Source organism: Mugil cephalus, chromosome 21, assembly GCF_022458985.1.
Source record: "Mugil cephalus isolate CIBA_MC_2020 chromosome 21, CIBA_Mcephalus_1.1, whole genome shotgun sequence".
NCBI classification, from domain to species: domain Eukaryota; kingdom Metazoa; phylum Chordata; class Actinopteri; order Mugiliformes; family Mugilidae; genus Mugil; species Mugil cephalus.
The window spans coordinates 8,629,893-8,644,801 of NC_061790.1; positions in this window are offsets into that span (position 1 = coordinate 8,629,893).

Genomic DNA, 14,909 nt, shown 5'->3' on the forward strand with positions numbered 1-14,909 from the left:
CCTGTTATTTTATTTTTACATGGTGTATGGGAGCGTTTGTCCGCCTACGTGTTCTCACTTTTGCGCACCCATTCCCACTTCTCAGGGTTTTTTTTTTTTTTTTTTTTTTTTTTTTTTGTGGAATAATGTGCTTCATTTGAATCCAAGGTCATCCTGATTCCATTAAAAGTGCATTCAAATATCTGGAGCCCAGTCGATATTAGTGAGAATTGGAGGAATGCAGATTCCAGGGGGGTGAAATTGATTTCAGACTGGAGCCTATTCTGCACAGACATGGTTTAATGTGGTAAACATGTGTCCCTACCGCAGCACAGACTGTTTGTCACAGTGTTTCTCAAATAACAGATCCTCGTCTCTCCTGCAAGATCCCATTGCTTTGTTTTTTTTTTTTTGTTTTGTTTTGTTTTTTTCTTACTTCACCTGAGGTTTTATGTGCTCCCTATTGAATGTAAGAAGTTTTTTTGTCCATTTGACCCAAACACTGGGCTTTAGATTCACATTTTACAAGTGAGGGAGAGATACTGAATTCACATTCCCCCTCAATGCTCTCAGGTTGTTTTGTGGATTTTGGTGTTTTCATGTGCTTCTAAGTCAGGATGAATGGTACACACAAGATTAGCAGTTTTATTTATATATATATTGTTTAAGCAACACATTAATATTGGTTTCCAGTGTTTGTGCGAAGAGGTCAGGGGAGCCGTGACATGATTCATTTCCATTTACTTGCCCGTAATTGTGGGTGGCATTAGGTGCTTGTGAAAGATCAACATGCATCTCGCCGGTGACAGAACGGCAACAAGTGCCAAGTTTGGGTTAGACTTATTTATGCCATCTTTTTCATTTTCTTTTTGGTGTCTTGGCAGCCGAGTTGTTCAGACTTGTATTTCCCAGTCAGGAACCAATTGTTGCCTTAATCAAAACATCTCTTAAATGTGTGATTAATCTTCTTAAAGCTCCTGTTAAGATTTATTTTTTTTCTTTCTGAAATTGTGGGTTTACATATAATATTAAATTCCTAACAATGTCAACCGCATGATTTCAGTGCGTTTAATATGACATTAACATTTGTACAGCGGATAGGAAAAATTATCAGATGTGTTAAAAAGGCACATAGTAATTTTGTTGACTGCCATAATTTTTAGGAGCTCCTTCGCTGACGGTTAACTCCGATGAGGACCGCAAGTGAAAATATTAAAGATTTTGTTCTGCCCGGACTAAATTGCCCAGATTAAATAAATTATCGACCGCAACGATCAAGATTGATTCCCCAAATCTCCTTACACAGTATTTATGTGCAGAGTCCTCACTGGAGTCCCACCAGTGATGGTTATGTAGGCCCGTAAGTATCCCTCAAATACTCTGTGTCCATCATCTCGGAGGTTTTGGAATTCAGTTTTGTTCCTCTGGAAAACTCTTATAGGAAAGAGTCGGGACAGCCAAGTTTGTCTAATCATTTCGCAATTTTGCGGAATAGCTGCTCTTCTCGAAACCGTCACCGCATGTCTTATATACATGTGTATTTTCTAATATACCGAGTCAAGCATGACAGCTGAAGGACACGGCTTAAATAGAGTGCGGCATCATGGCAAAGAGACACTGTTTCCCAACAAACTCGACATGCTTTACACACACACCACACACACACACACGCTTCTAATAATAATAGGGTGGGACTCCTGAGGAATGTGTCCAGGCAAGCAAAAACATTCTGCTGCTGGTTTGGCAGAAACCGACTGCAAAGTCTTTTAATTTGCCCTCCTACTATTTTCTCCCTCTTGTGCAATCAGGGTTTTTGTGTATTTCCATGTAAAGCAGGAGACAAGACAACGAGCCGGGGCTATTTATTTACCAGTCCTTTCAGTCAGGGGTTGTTGGTGCGTGACTGGAGGACGCACTCGGGAGGCAGTGCTGACTAAAGCAGACATGGTGCGTGGATTCGGCTCGGCTGCAGCCAGGAATCTGTCAATGGCCAAACCACAATGCGAAATGAGTCCTTGTTTTCTAATAACAGTAGAAAACAGCAGAGGAAAGAACAGATGCCTTCTATGTAGCTACAGTATCGGCACATATTAGTGCGCTGAAGCCCTTAAAGCTACGTTAAGATGCAAATTCTGTAATTAAATTCATGTTCATTGGGACCCAACAATCTACTTTTATATTTAGAAAGTGCTCATGACATGTCATTGTTCCGAGGTCATCTGTTCACCCCTCCCCAAACCTCCACACACTCGTTAACCCTGCCCATCCTTTTTCCATACTGCACATAGAAATGGGTGGAAATGCATGGGTGTTGTGGAAGAATTCAGGTTTGTGTATAATTCACCTAATTGTGCCATTATTTTCATTTCCTGTTAGATTGAAAGGGGAAATACTTGAAGCGCTGCTACACTCCCAGATGAAAACATGCTGCTTTCTCGCCTTTCATTTGCCACCTTGGTCCAGAAAAATTCATTCTCGTCAGTTCAGCTGAAGGCTTTTGGTATTGAGAGTAGAGCAATTCATAGGGACAGAGTCCCCGCTGTCAGAAAATGACAAATTGCTCAAAACACGCTTGAAAATATGCTATTACATTGTCAATTTCCTGTCCAGTCGTGGTGTTTTTGAGCTGGGGTGAAAATGGGCCAGGACAGTTTAATTTTTCTGGTCTTTTCCTCATTGGGCAGCTTTCATGTTTTTCTTTTTAGTTTCTATTTCATAGATGTTTTCAGCACACATCCTTTCTGTGAGCGGCGGTCTGCTGCACACATCAACAGCTTTTGAGGCGCCCTGGGTTAAAAAAATAAAAAAAACAACAAAAAAGAAAACAGTTTGGATTGGGCTTAGAAGGCCATTGTAAGTGTATCTTGATGATAGCTTTTGAGAGAGGAGAGACCATTACCTCTCCTCACTCTTTCAAAAATGGTCTTGGGGTGGAGACCTCTCAACCTTGGAGAGTTCTCATTTTGGCACGTATCCATAGTTTCTTCTTTGTTCCACTCCAGCCACACAACAGTACACATGCGCTTGTATAGTTTTTTTTTTTTACTTTTGATAGGTTAAATCTGGACCAGTATTACTGGATACATTACATGGTTTTCTATGATTTGTCAACATAAAAACAAGGTCACATTTCAAGGGTAACTTTACACTTTACATATTTTCCTATGTGCAAATGGAAAAAAAAAAAAAAAAAAAACCTTAGCAGTCCCTCTGCTGTAAAGCAAGGACATACACCCAGTTTCAAAGAGTAATCATGCATGGATGACAGTTATTATCATCAAATCCCGGCCGTTAAAACTGCCTGATTTTACCGCTGACAGAGTCAGATTAGCTGAGTGGTTTTAGTAGTTAGCAGTAGGGCTAAGCTAATCTTTCGGTTGACTCCAGGATGCTGGAACTCACTGCTAAGCTTCCTCAAGTTAAGTAAACCCCAATGATGTGCCGCATACTGCCCACTGCTGTTAGCTAGGCTAGTTAGCTGGTTTCTTCTTGTTGGTTCCTAGTTGGTAGCTTACTGGTTGTTTTTTGAGTTGGACAGGACTCCTAAATGTGTTTTGCCTCAGATCTTGGCACAAGGGATTGTAACATCTTATAAGTTAACATTAAAAAAATTCAAGGAGACACTAAACATGAGAAGGGTCAACAGAAAATATGTCTTATCTGATAATAACCTAAACCTGGCGCTGAAAGGCTTCTTCCTTGGGGCGCACCTGTCTACTTAACCCTACATGGCTCACAGTCTATATGTTGCATGGTGGCCTTTGCCCACCGTCATTGCTCTTGCCCAACGACAAAGGTCCCCACTATTTTCTCTCAGCGGCCATTCATCATTCAGACACAAACTAATGGTCTGGGCCCTCCCTGTGTCTGCTGCACTCAGGCGTTCTGGGTCCAGGCCTCTTGCTCAGCAGGACAGGTGCTGGCGTTAGCTCAAAGCTCGCTGATTCCTTATGATCAATAATCCATTATTAGCGTTAATGTACTTATTATGGACCTTGGGGTGAGAGCAGGTACATAAGGGAAAAGTGCACAATGGAGCTGGAAAGCACTAGAAACTAATGGTGCTGAATAGTACAAGATGATATATAATGTTTTGTCTATTCAGGTATACTGCTGACAGAGCGGCTGGAAGTCCACCTAACATTGCAAAAAAAAAAAAAAAGTCAATGTTTTGAATGTCAGAAGTTTAGAAAACTTCTAAAACCAAAGCACAGCAGTGGTGGAATATAGCAAATAGAAAAGTAAATAGTGGAGAAATGGATTTTGCTGCAAGTGGTGTTTCAGAGGATACTTGTGTTATACCTGCATTTTTTTATGTACTGCTTAAAATCCACCAATTTTACCAGCAAGAGTAGGTTTCTTCACTGGAGTGCTACTTCACCTTTAAAAATAAATGCTTGACATGTGTAATTAGTTGTAAGAATCTACCATGCGCCACACCTCAAGTTTCTTTTTCGTGGAGTATTCCTTTAAGAATCCCTGAACCTGAACCTTAATCACATGTGACCTTAGGTCCCCTGGGATAGTGAAGGTACAATATATATATTTTGTTCTGTGTGTGTTTTTGGGAGTCTGCCAAACTCTGTCCCCCGCAGCCAAGGACATCCATTACTTTTCGATGAGCCCCGGCGCTGCCGTTATATACCCTTGAGAATCACGGTAGGGTAGGGACATAAAGCACAAGGCGTTGGTTTCCTTTGGCCGCACCCCGTGGCAAACCTTGAGAAGCACTTCCGTGGGTTCTTGGCGTTTTTGCGGCCCTCCTCGTGTCTTTCTGACGTCATGCCCAGGCAGAGAGGGATGCCATCTGTCGCTGTCTTGGAGGCAGGAATATCTCCTGGGGTCCAGAACATGTCCCTCTCCTCCTCTTTTAGGCAGCACATGTAAAGCAACAGTGAACACGTCAATCAACAGGTATGTACGCTGCGGTGTGATAGACAAGATAAACGAAACCCCTTTGTTGTCCAATGGAGAATAATAAGTGGCACATAAAGGGAATTTATAGAAAATCTCTCATTAAGTTTCCCTTTTTCACTCATCTCTCAATTGATCCCTTGCATTTCCTGGAGCCACATTCTCTGTCAGTGAATCAAAAGCAAACAAAAGACGGGGGGGAAGCTTGTTAGGTGTGATGCACTGTTTCTGGCCTCTGTCCTTCATTTCTAAGCAAGGCCATGCGTAGCTCAATTTCCCCTCCTTCCCCTCAGCCCTCCTCCGTGCTCTGGAGGAATATCTAATGCTGTTGCCCTTGCCGTCTGTATAGATTGTGAATTCCTGTTATGGCGCGTCTGAATCATTGGTATTCACAGAGCAGGGGCACAAGTGGCGGATGTGCCTAGCAGAATCGACGTGTACAGGTTTATTGAAATACTCTCCCCGTTCTCCCCGGTAATTGCTCTCGGTCTTGCCTCGGCTCTCCTGCTTCCTCCCTGCTCTCCGTCGCCCCGACACTGCGTCTCTCAATTTCTCTCATCTTGTCCTTTTCCTCGTCCGTCTCCCGCTATTTGGTCCATCCCTCTTTACTGCCTCCGCCGCCCCATTTCATCATCTTCCTTTGTCCCCCCTTAAAAATACTCTTGCTTCCTTACTCAATTGTCATCTTCATTATCATTCTCCCCACTCTCACTCCTGCTTCCTCCTTTCACCTGTAAGATTGGAGTGGAGGATAACTGAGATTCCATCTCGGCTCTCATGAATAGGTTATGCTGATGTCACCGACACCACCGCACCTCATAAATACACAACTTATTACCTGCCTCTCTGTGCAGAGCCTCGTCCTTACAGCCTAACTAGCTTGTCTCTTAGAATATGTGGATTTTATGCAGCATGTTTGGCATCCACTGTAACACCGCAGCAAATGTATGCAAATCTTCAGTTCAACCGTGCCGGATGTCACCCTCGTTCATCTGTTCGCGTTTGGGAGCAGACGGTATGTAACTTCTTCCTGCCTCTTTTATAGCGAAGGCAAACAGTGCTCTTGATTCACCTCTTTTCCTGTGTTCAGCACTTCCTTTTCTACCGTCATCCCAACGACTTTACAACGTCTTCTTTGGATTCTCTTACATTTTCCTCAAGCTGTATCTGCTGTACCCCGCTCTCTCTTTGTGAACTCTTCAGGGCTGTCCCGAAGGGAGTAGCAACCGTCTGTGTGTGCATTCCCCCCCACCACCACCACCACCAAAATCCCTGTGTGTTAGTGTGTATCAGATACTCGGTGTACTTTAACATTGGTCTTCCTTCATGCGGCGGTGGAAATGATACAGAGTTCATTTAGGATTACAGCTCTGCCTGGGATGAGAGTGGCTCTGGAGGCAGACCTGGGTCGTTAACAAAGACAGAATTATGAGCAGAATTTACTTGCACACTCAGGAGGAGGAGGTTGAAAATAACCCAGACCAGTTTAACCTCACACTCATCTCAGGGCCGTGGAGAATCCCCCGCTTTACGCCGATCTTGTGCACCACCAAGGAGCCCGTGATAAGGAAAAAAGAGGGAGTCTGGGGCAAGAGCGCGTTTGCGAGTTGCCAGCGTTAACGGGGCAGCCTTCTAACAGGCCAGAAATAATCTCGATAGACGTCGCGTTCAGTGTGATGCGAAGCAGCGTTGCCACGGGGTAAGAAACCTCGCGTCTCATGCAGCAGAAGCCCACCGTGATGCGCTAGTGGTCATCTCCAGATGGCTGAACGCCGAAGCGCAGTTTGACTTGGCTTTGCTCAATGATGCATGTAAGCCACATTGACCACCAGTGTGATCATCTGACCTTGCATCCCTCTGTCATGTTTGTGTCGCTACCCATATTCAAGACGGACAGCACTGCGAGTTCTTTGTCACTACGTATTATTAATGAGCTGTACGCCGTTCTTGATGTAAAAATCTTTGTTGCTGCCCAGGAACCGGCAGCATTAATGCACCGTTGGTCAGCATTAAAAGGGTGCTCTCCATTATAGTTGAGAGTTTCCATTTGGAAGAAAGTTAACTGCTAATAGACAGTACCACCCTTTCTGGATTCAATCAAAGAAGAGACTCCCGTTGGACACTGTTCGCATTGTAAATGGGGGGTAATGAGGTGAGAAACAATGTCTCTGGGTGGGGGAAGCAGGTGTCCAGGGTGGGTATCCGTACCAAGGGACAGGATGGACTTAAAGGAAGGATACCAGTGAGCGTGATGCTTGATGGATGGCTGGATAAAGAAAGTGTGTAGAGAGGCGTGGAGGGGCTCTAACTGCCTGCTGGCTCTCCCCATAGGAACAGCTGTCTCCCAGACTGTAGCAGATGCAGATTCACAGAGGGGGGAGAGATGGTCTGACAACTCCTTTAGGTCTTTTCGCTACTTGTCTTTTGCTGGCAAAGAAGTATATTTCTGTGTCACTTAGCTTTAATTTCCCCTTGTGTAAAGCCTTCGGGGTACAACATGAAAGCAATTATACTGTCAACAAATCATTTCGTATGCCTCTGGTTTTTTGTAAAATGCACACTTCCCTGCCTCATCCCTCACAATTCTGCGGTCAGTCCACCAGTCCACCATAACTTATAGCCAGTCACAACAGTGAGCTGTCCAAACCAGAACATCCCCTAATGAACAGTTTCAATTAAATCACTTGAGAGCCCGTCTGCTGAAAAGAAATGTTTTCAATTTGTTTGCCTCCCAGAGGCTTTAAATGGAGAATAGATTAAAGATGGCTGGTAAAAGATAGCCTGGTTTGTCCTTATTTAATGGTGGATATTGAGGAAATGGAACGTAATCAATAGCTTAGCTCAAAGAGAATGCTACACATAAAAGATCTTATGTGACTAATGATGTAACCAGGCCTCAAAATATAATACCCTTTGTCACATCTTGGTCAAAAAATAAAAATACAATATAATAGAACTGCAACAGAGGTGACTGAAAGGCGTGACATTAGTTAATGTTATAATAATGAACATTACATTACATATTTAGTTTAAAATCCACTGAATTTAGTTTCAGATTCATATGTTTGAAGATACTATACTATTATATAGGGGTGGGAAAAAATATTGATACCTTTTCTTCTGATGCTGCTGATGTTTTTTTTGACTCAATTTGTTCAATAAATTATCAGTCATCTGATGTACATAGATACAACTTTTAAGCTTCATTTAAAAATTTCCAGTGAATTATGTAGAATATTGCAATATATCACAATATCATAATATCGCCATAACGTATCGCATCGTGATTCAAGTATCGTGATACGTATGTTATCGCGATACGTATGGTATCGCGAAGTCCTTGCCAATCCTCACCCCTAATATTATATTAAATATACTATTTCAGTGAAGTTCAGTCAGAACTGGAGTGTTTTATGCTAGTTTACTTTAAGGGTAATGAGACAGAAAGAAAAAATGCATTAGTACTAAGCCTTCTCTCATGAGCTGATTATCATCTCCGCGTATGAGAGAGTCAACCTTTTATACAAACGCACGTCAAATCCCACACTGCTTGTGTACGTAACCTACTTCTGGTACTGGAGAAAATGAGTTTCCCTTTCCGCCTGCATTTTAGGTTCATTTAAAGGGTACTGAGAGTTTTTTTCTAGACGTGTGACTGAGCGTGCTGGTGCGTTTGTGGGTTTTCTCTCATCGTGGCAAATTATCTTCTTCATTAATTTCGACATAGGAGGAAATTAGCCTGTTCTCTGCTTGAGGCTACATCTAAATTGGAACGACTGCTGTAATCCAGAGATTTCAAGGGCTTGCGAGACTAAGTCTATTCTCGGCTAAAGTCGTCAAATAATAAAAGGCGGAAAGAAAAAAAAAAAAAAAGACTGACATTTCTAAATGACATTCGTGATTGATCTTGTTCAAGGTTATCGGAAAGCCTTTCATGGTTTGTTCAAACATCTGTGCGGTCATACTGTGATGTTTCTGTTGACACTTTCACGTTCAGGGATCTGGATCGTAATCAGTGTGAGATCCAGGTTGGAAATGGATGACTGTAGCATCAACGCTCTTCTGTTGGAAGGTTTTCTTCTTCAACGAATGCACAACACAAGCCTCACATTATACCAATAGTTGAAGGTTTGATCAGGTTCTCAGCTTTGCTCCATCATTTCTTTCCCTATCTCTTATCGAGAGAAGTGTCATAATTTTTCCCCGTGCCATCCGTCGTCACCTTGTTCTGTTTGACCGACTTTGTGTGCGTGTGCGTGGGGGATGTGTGTTGAAGCCAGGCGGACTCTCCAGAGGGCCGGCGGCAGACTCCAAATACAAAGTATTTGACTTGGGTGTCAAAGGACGCGCGCTCAGACACTTGGCTGTTGAGCTGCCCACCCAGAGACTTGTCCTAGCAGCTGTCAACCGGACAGAAAGCCGCATAAGAGAATGGGAGGAGAGGGAGAAAGAAGAGGAGGTTAACAGCTGAGACAGCCATGTAGTGTACAGTATCCCTGCGCCCTATGGGACGTCTATTGAGTGATAGTGCTCTGCGGCTCAGTGGTTTTGTGGCGCGGCTCGGCATTGTTCTGAACACAAGCACTATGTTGCATGTGAATTAGCTTTTTTTTTTTTTTTTTAATTACTTCTTGTGAGATAGAGACATTTTGGTTGTTTGTTTTGGATTAGCATTAGCAGTATCTTCGTGCAGTGCTCTGATATTATAATTTAATCTCGGCCCAGTCTTTCCAGCACTTGTGTTCATTTATAGAGCAGATTTTAGGGCAGGTTGTTCCCTGGGGTGCATCACCTTCCTTAAGTTATACCTAATTATGTTTGTTTTGACAGCCTTGCTCATACATGCCACGAGAATTTAGCATCAAAGCTACAGGGTAAAGACGTTTACATCGCTAAAATGCGGTCGTTTCAGTGTGTTGTAGTGCCGCTCTGATCGTATGGCAGTGGTTTAACATCATAATTCGATTGTGACAAAAGGAATCTGTTTTAGTATTAGGGTAGTTTTCTTTTAAATAGCCTCCCTGCCAGGTGTAATTTTGAACTCATCACTATCAACTGTCAAATTAGCACAAATGGCTCAAACCAGGTTCCTTTGGTAGCGCGGCACATGACATTTAACTAGACGGAGCTTTTTTATGTGAGAGGCGCGGTGGATTTGCTTTAATGGTCAGATTAAACGGACATCAACCTGGAGGAGCTATCTGAGGTGACATCTGGCCTGTCAGCACAGCGTGAGGCTTTAATAATTAACTTTAAGGCGCGCTGCGATAAGGATGATCATATCCCTTCAGTAAGATAACACCTCATCTAATGTTGAGAGCTGGCGAGTGTGAGTGTATATACAGTATATTTCACCGACTTTTCTTTGTCATTTGATTAATCAGGATAATCCAGAAAAAATAAAAATGTTATGCTGTTTCGGGACTAACATCTGCCCATTTTGTCACTTCTTTGTCATCTCATTTTAGCCCTCTAAAATATTCCTAATTCCTGCAGTTCAATTGCTTCAATTGCAAATAAATCAGCATTTTTACAGAAACACTCTCTAGAATGGAGGCTAATGGCTAGTGTAGCTATGCTGTTATCCCGTCCATTTACTATCTGAGCTGTAAACAATTATGTGCATATGGAACTATAAAACCAGACGACATAGATTTCCATTAAGGATATGCTCCAAGTCAGTCCGTCATAAGCAACCTTTTATGGATTAATGGTAAAAGTGCATTTAAATCATACTATTAAAGAGTCTGAATAACAACATTTTTACTATATAGGTCTACACTGCATAAATATTACATTTTGATATTAGTATAATGATGGTATTGGGTTAAAACGTAATATGTTATGAGAAAATGGATTAAACTAAATTGAAATGCATATACAGTAGAAGTATTCAATGGTAGGTTAACCAAAAGAGTGACGGACGAGTCTGAAAATAACGAATAAAGCCAAAATTATAAGGGAACCTATGTTACAAGCTCAGTTCAGCCACAGAGTGTTTTAGGGAAATAAGGATTTATTACAAGCTCAATGAAAACAACAAAACACGCGGCGATCTGTGCCAACAATGCTGCTGATGATGGCTGCAAGGTTGTGTGCCAGAAAGTGCGTGGGCGGACATGGGAAAGGCTTCTTGTTTCTTCCGCTGGCGTTAACCAGATTCCAGTTGTGTGTGTCCACATCAGATATTTTCACTGTTAATGTTTGACGTAGCTGTTTCTACCAGATAACTTTGAAGTTTTTTTCATTCTGACGTGAAGTCGGTGCAAAAAAAGGTTGCACCAAGCTGTCGTGATCTATCGGTAACAGATGGACATCTCTGTACACTGAAGAGCTAAGGTAAATTGGAATGTATAGGACATGTGAAACACATCAGCTCACCCCACCATAACCAATTTTCCACTGGAAGTTTTTCCTCCCTTTGCATCACTCTGGCCTTCTCTGCTTCTTTACCCGTAACTGAATAGATTTCACTCAAGATTGTACCCATCATGTATTCACCTCGCCTTCACTTTACTATATAAAAGTAATATTTGGATATTCAGTCAAAAGTTGAGACCTTGTCAAAGTCCTCTTAACTTCCTCGACTTTTCAAGGTACTTGAATTTGTTCTTTCTTCAGAGAGAATGATGTTCAACTGAGGGGCAGTTTGGCAGCCGCCCTTTGTTGCCTCTGAATGTGTTTGAATTAAAAATGATGTCTTTGTCACTGACAAGTCCTTACAGAGAAAAATCCCTGACTATCTAAGTGGTCTAAACAGATGCATTATTCATAGAGCTCATAAGATATTCCTCTTCTGCTGAAATTTCTCTCGCTAAAAGAAGCCGCTGATGGGTGATCTGTGGAAATCAAAAGATGTAAAGAAACACGGAGCAGCTCTTTCTAGCTGTCACTTGTTCCGTTATGTGTTCGGAGTCTAAAATCCGCGGCGGCAACAGAGAAAAGGAATATGTTCACACGTTTTGATCAAAGTATTTATTTTCGTTTCCCCATCCTGCGTCACCCTTCATGTTTCCCGTAAGTGTTGCGCCATGCACATTAGCTCCAAAAACAACCCGGAGAATTGATCAATCCGGTCTCCGCGTCGCGGTGAGCGTCTTCCTTCCAAACGCCGTGGTTTGTTTTGACCAGAAAAATAATCCCAGAGCTGCTCATTAGAAATGGCCTTTCTTCCCACTGGTGTTCCAGTGCTCCTAACCCGCAACTGCCACGTTGCTGGAGCTGAGCTACGCTTAGCTAACCATCCCACCAGGGACAGAGAGCTGGGAAGTGAAGGCCACTCGCAGCGGTGCCAGTTGCGGCGGAGGCGGCCGGCGCGAGAAATAATGAGAAATGTCTCGGCCAAATCAATCGAGGAATCGATATCGCGCTGCGCAGCGTTTGGTGGCCTTTGTGGCAGCCCAGGTGAGCATTTTAGAGCAAATATACCTCCAAGGTTTGCTCAGGTATGTGTAGTTACTGTCTCTTGTTGGGAGATTTGTACTTCTTATATCACACACACCTTGATCATTGCATTTTGAGAATCATTATGGGATCGTGTATTCTCTAAAATGAATGGCAACACATATAAATCCTTTTATATTTAGCTTTTTTGTGTTAAATCCCCTTTTTACCTTAATGATTAATATTATTTTACAGTGAAGCTGCTTGGTTATATTCTTTTATGAATTGCTGGTCATATAGGAGGAGTGTTAATTCATGATATTTTCTGTGTTCACACTACAGTGTTGATTGTATCTCTGCTTTTACATCTCAAGAGATGAAAGGCAACATTTTCTTGCTGCTCCCCTTAACCAAATCAAAACCTTTCATCTCGCCGGAATTATGCTGCATCCGCGGAGCGCAAGTTATTTTTAGTTTGTTTTTGGACTAGCCCGTGATCAGATTCACGTGGGCTTGAACGAGGCCGACTTTCGCAGCCTTTTCAATCAGTGCAGCTGCAGCTTCGAGTGCCTCAACTTGAACAGATCTTAGAAACAAACAAGTTTAATGTGGTAATTTAGAAATTGCTACACTGTCGGCCTGAGCGACAAAATATGACGAGGCGACGAGTGAATACTCGAGATCCTCGACGTCAATGTTTCTCTTCCCCCTCCGTCTTCATCCCCGCAGTTTTAAGGTGCTGCTCTTGTATCATTTCAATGAGCACCACAAATGGCAATTACGGCAAATGCCAGCAGTATTATTTGCATGTAAATTGCCTCTTATTTTTATTTATATGAGGTCCGTTTTTACACCCCCAACCCTGGATTTTATGTTTGTCTGTGTCTGTGCGACTGACTGATCTGCTGCTTGTTTTGATCTATTAAATTCTGCTTTATTCGTAAAACGAGAATATAGGATAATTGTAAGGCTGCTGGGACTTTGCTGCATGGACTGTTTTTTTGTAGTATTTGTACAGCTGCTGTAAATTAAATTTGCGGCGTGGAAGTAAAACAGTAGCGTCGTCTTCCTTTCGCCTGGACATTCTTGCGCACTTGGAAAACCAATTCATGTATTTGTACTTGGCATTAAGTGCATTCCTCTAAATCTCAAGAATACATCCATTGCTTTCTTTAATCTGCTCTCGAGGGAGGAGGATTTTCTTCTGTGTGACTCTGCATATCTCAGCCACCTCCCGGCACAGCCAGTTATTTGCTGTAAATAGCTGGCCCTCTCTGTGGAATGCTTTACGGCCTGTGACTGCCGGGATAGCTGCTGTACTTTACAGTCTGCTCGTGGTCGGCGCTTTAATCTGCGTTCCTATTAAATGTTTGCTTGTTCTTGCTTTGCTTTTCCAAATATTAGATTAAAAGCCATTATTAAAAATTCATTGCCACTGGCAGTATTTCACATTTATCACGGAACTAGTCATGTAAAGCAAAAAATAATTGTATTTATTGTAATTTTATTATAAATTGTTATCATTTAATGGCAATGACATTAAATTGAATTGGCCCGTTTGATCCCATGTAGAGGAAGTAATGCTTTATATGATGGGAGATGGACAGAGAGACACAAAGCTATTAACCTGCCATTAATCAATTCAGTAGTAGCACACAAGAATGTGAGTGGTAATAGAAAAGAAATTATATAAGACTTTAGAGAATAGGAGCTTGTGTGAGGGAGAACAAAGTAAATGAAAAGTGATTATTTTCTATAGACCCCTTCATGGTCTACGTCACTGTGACGTCACAACGTTAGCTGGAGGCAAAACAGAGTGAAGCTTGAGGCGAACACTGTCACTTTCAACCATGAAAATGACGTCTTGCTGTATTTTTTGGTGCTAAAATGCTAACTTGAAGTTTTATCACATACCAGCCACATACCGCACTGCCAGTCATACACAACTTTGGTTTGGCTTTGGCGGTTAAAAGAAAGAACTGGAGTGAGACAATCAACTTGCACACTTCCTTCACCAGGTCACATTAATATGTAATGAATCATCAGTTTCAGCCTGGAAAACGCCTTATTTAGGGAATCCTTGTTGATGCGAATGCTAACCGCTAGGTAACGCAACATTACTTGCGTGTTTCAGGAGTGTCTAAGCAGAAGTTGCATTTGCTGTTACTCTCCACAGTGGCCCCTTTGTGTTCATATGGACAAAAGTCATTTTTGAAATTATTCTATTTCAAGCCTTGCACATGTCCATTCAAGACGTTGTTATAGGCGTCTAACGGTTTGTATGCCTTCATTTTTCTTTCGTGTAGATGCTGTATTCTCAATTAGGTCCATGTAAATGTCTGCCCACTGCATGGTGGATAGTCCTGTCAAATTGTCCATCACTCACTGGATGAACAATTTGACAAAATATTATTATTAAGTTAATCATTATTTGGGGGACTCTTGTTACACGTCAATGCTAACGCTAACAATGAGCTAATGCAAGATTACTTGCATTTACTACTTTACCCTCCACAGCATTTCCACTTACTTCTTGTAATATCTTTGTTGGAGAGGCTTCACTTGATGAAGACAGACCAGACTCCGTCCCCTCTGTGTTCTTTTTTGGTCAAATTGTCCATCCAGTGAGTGAA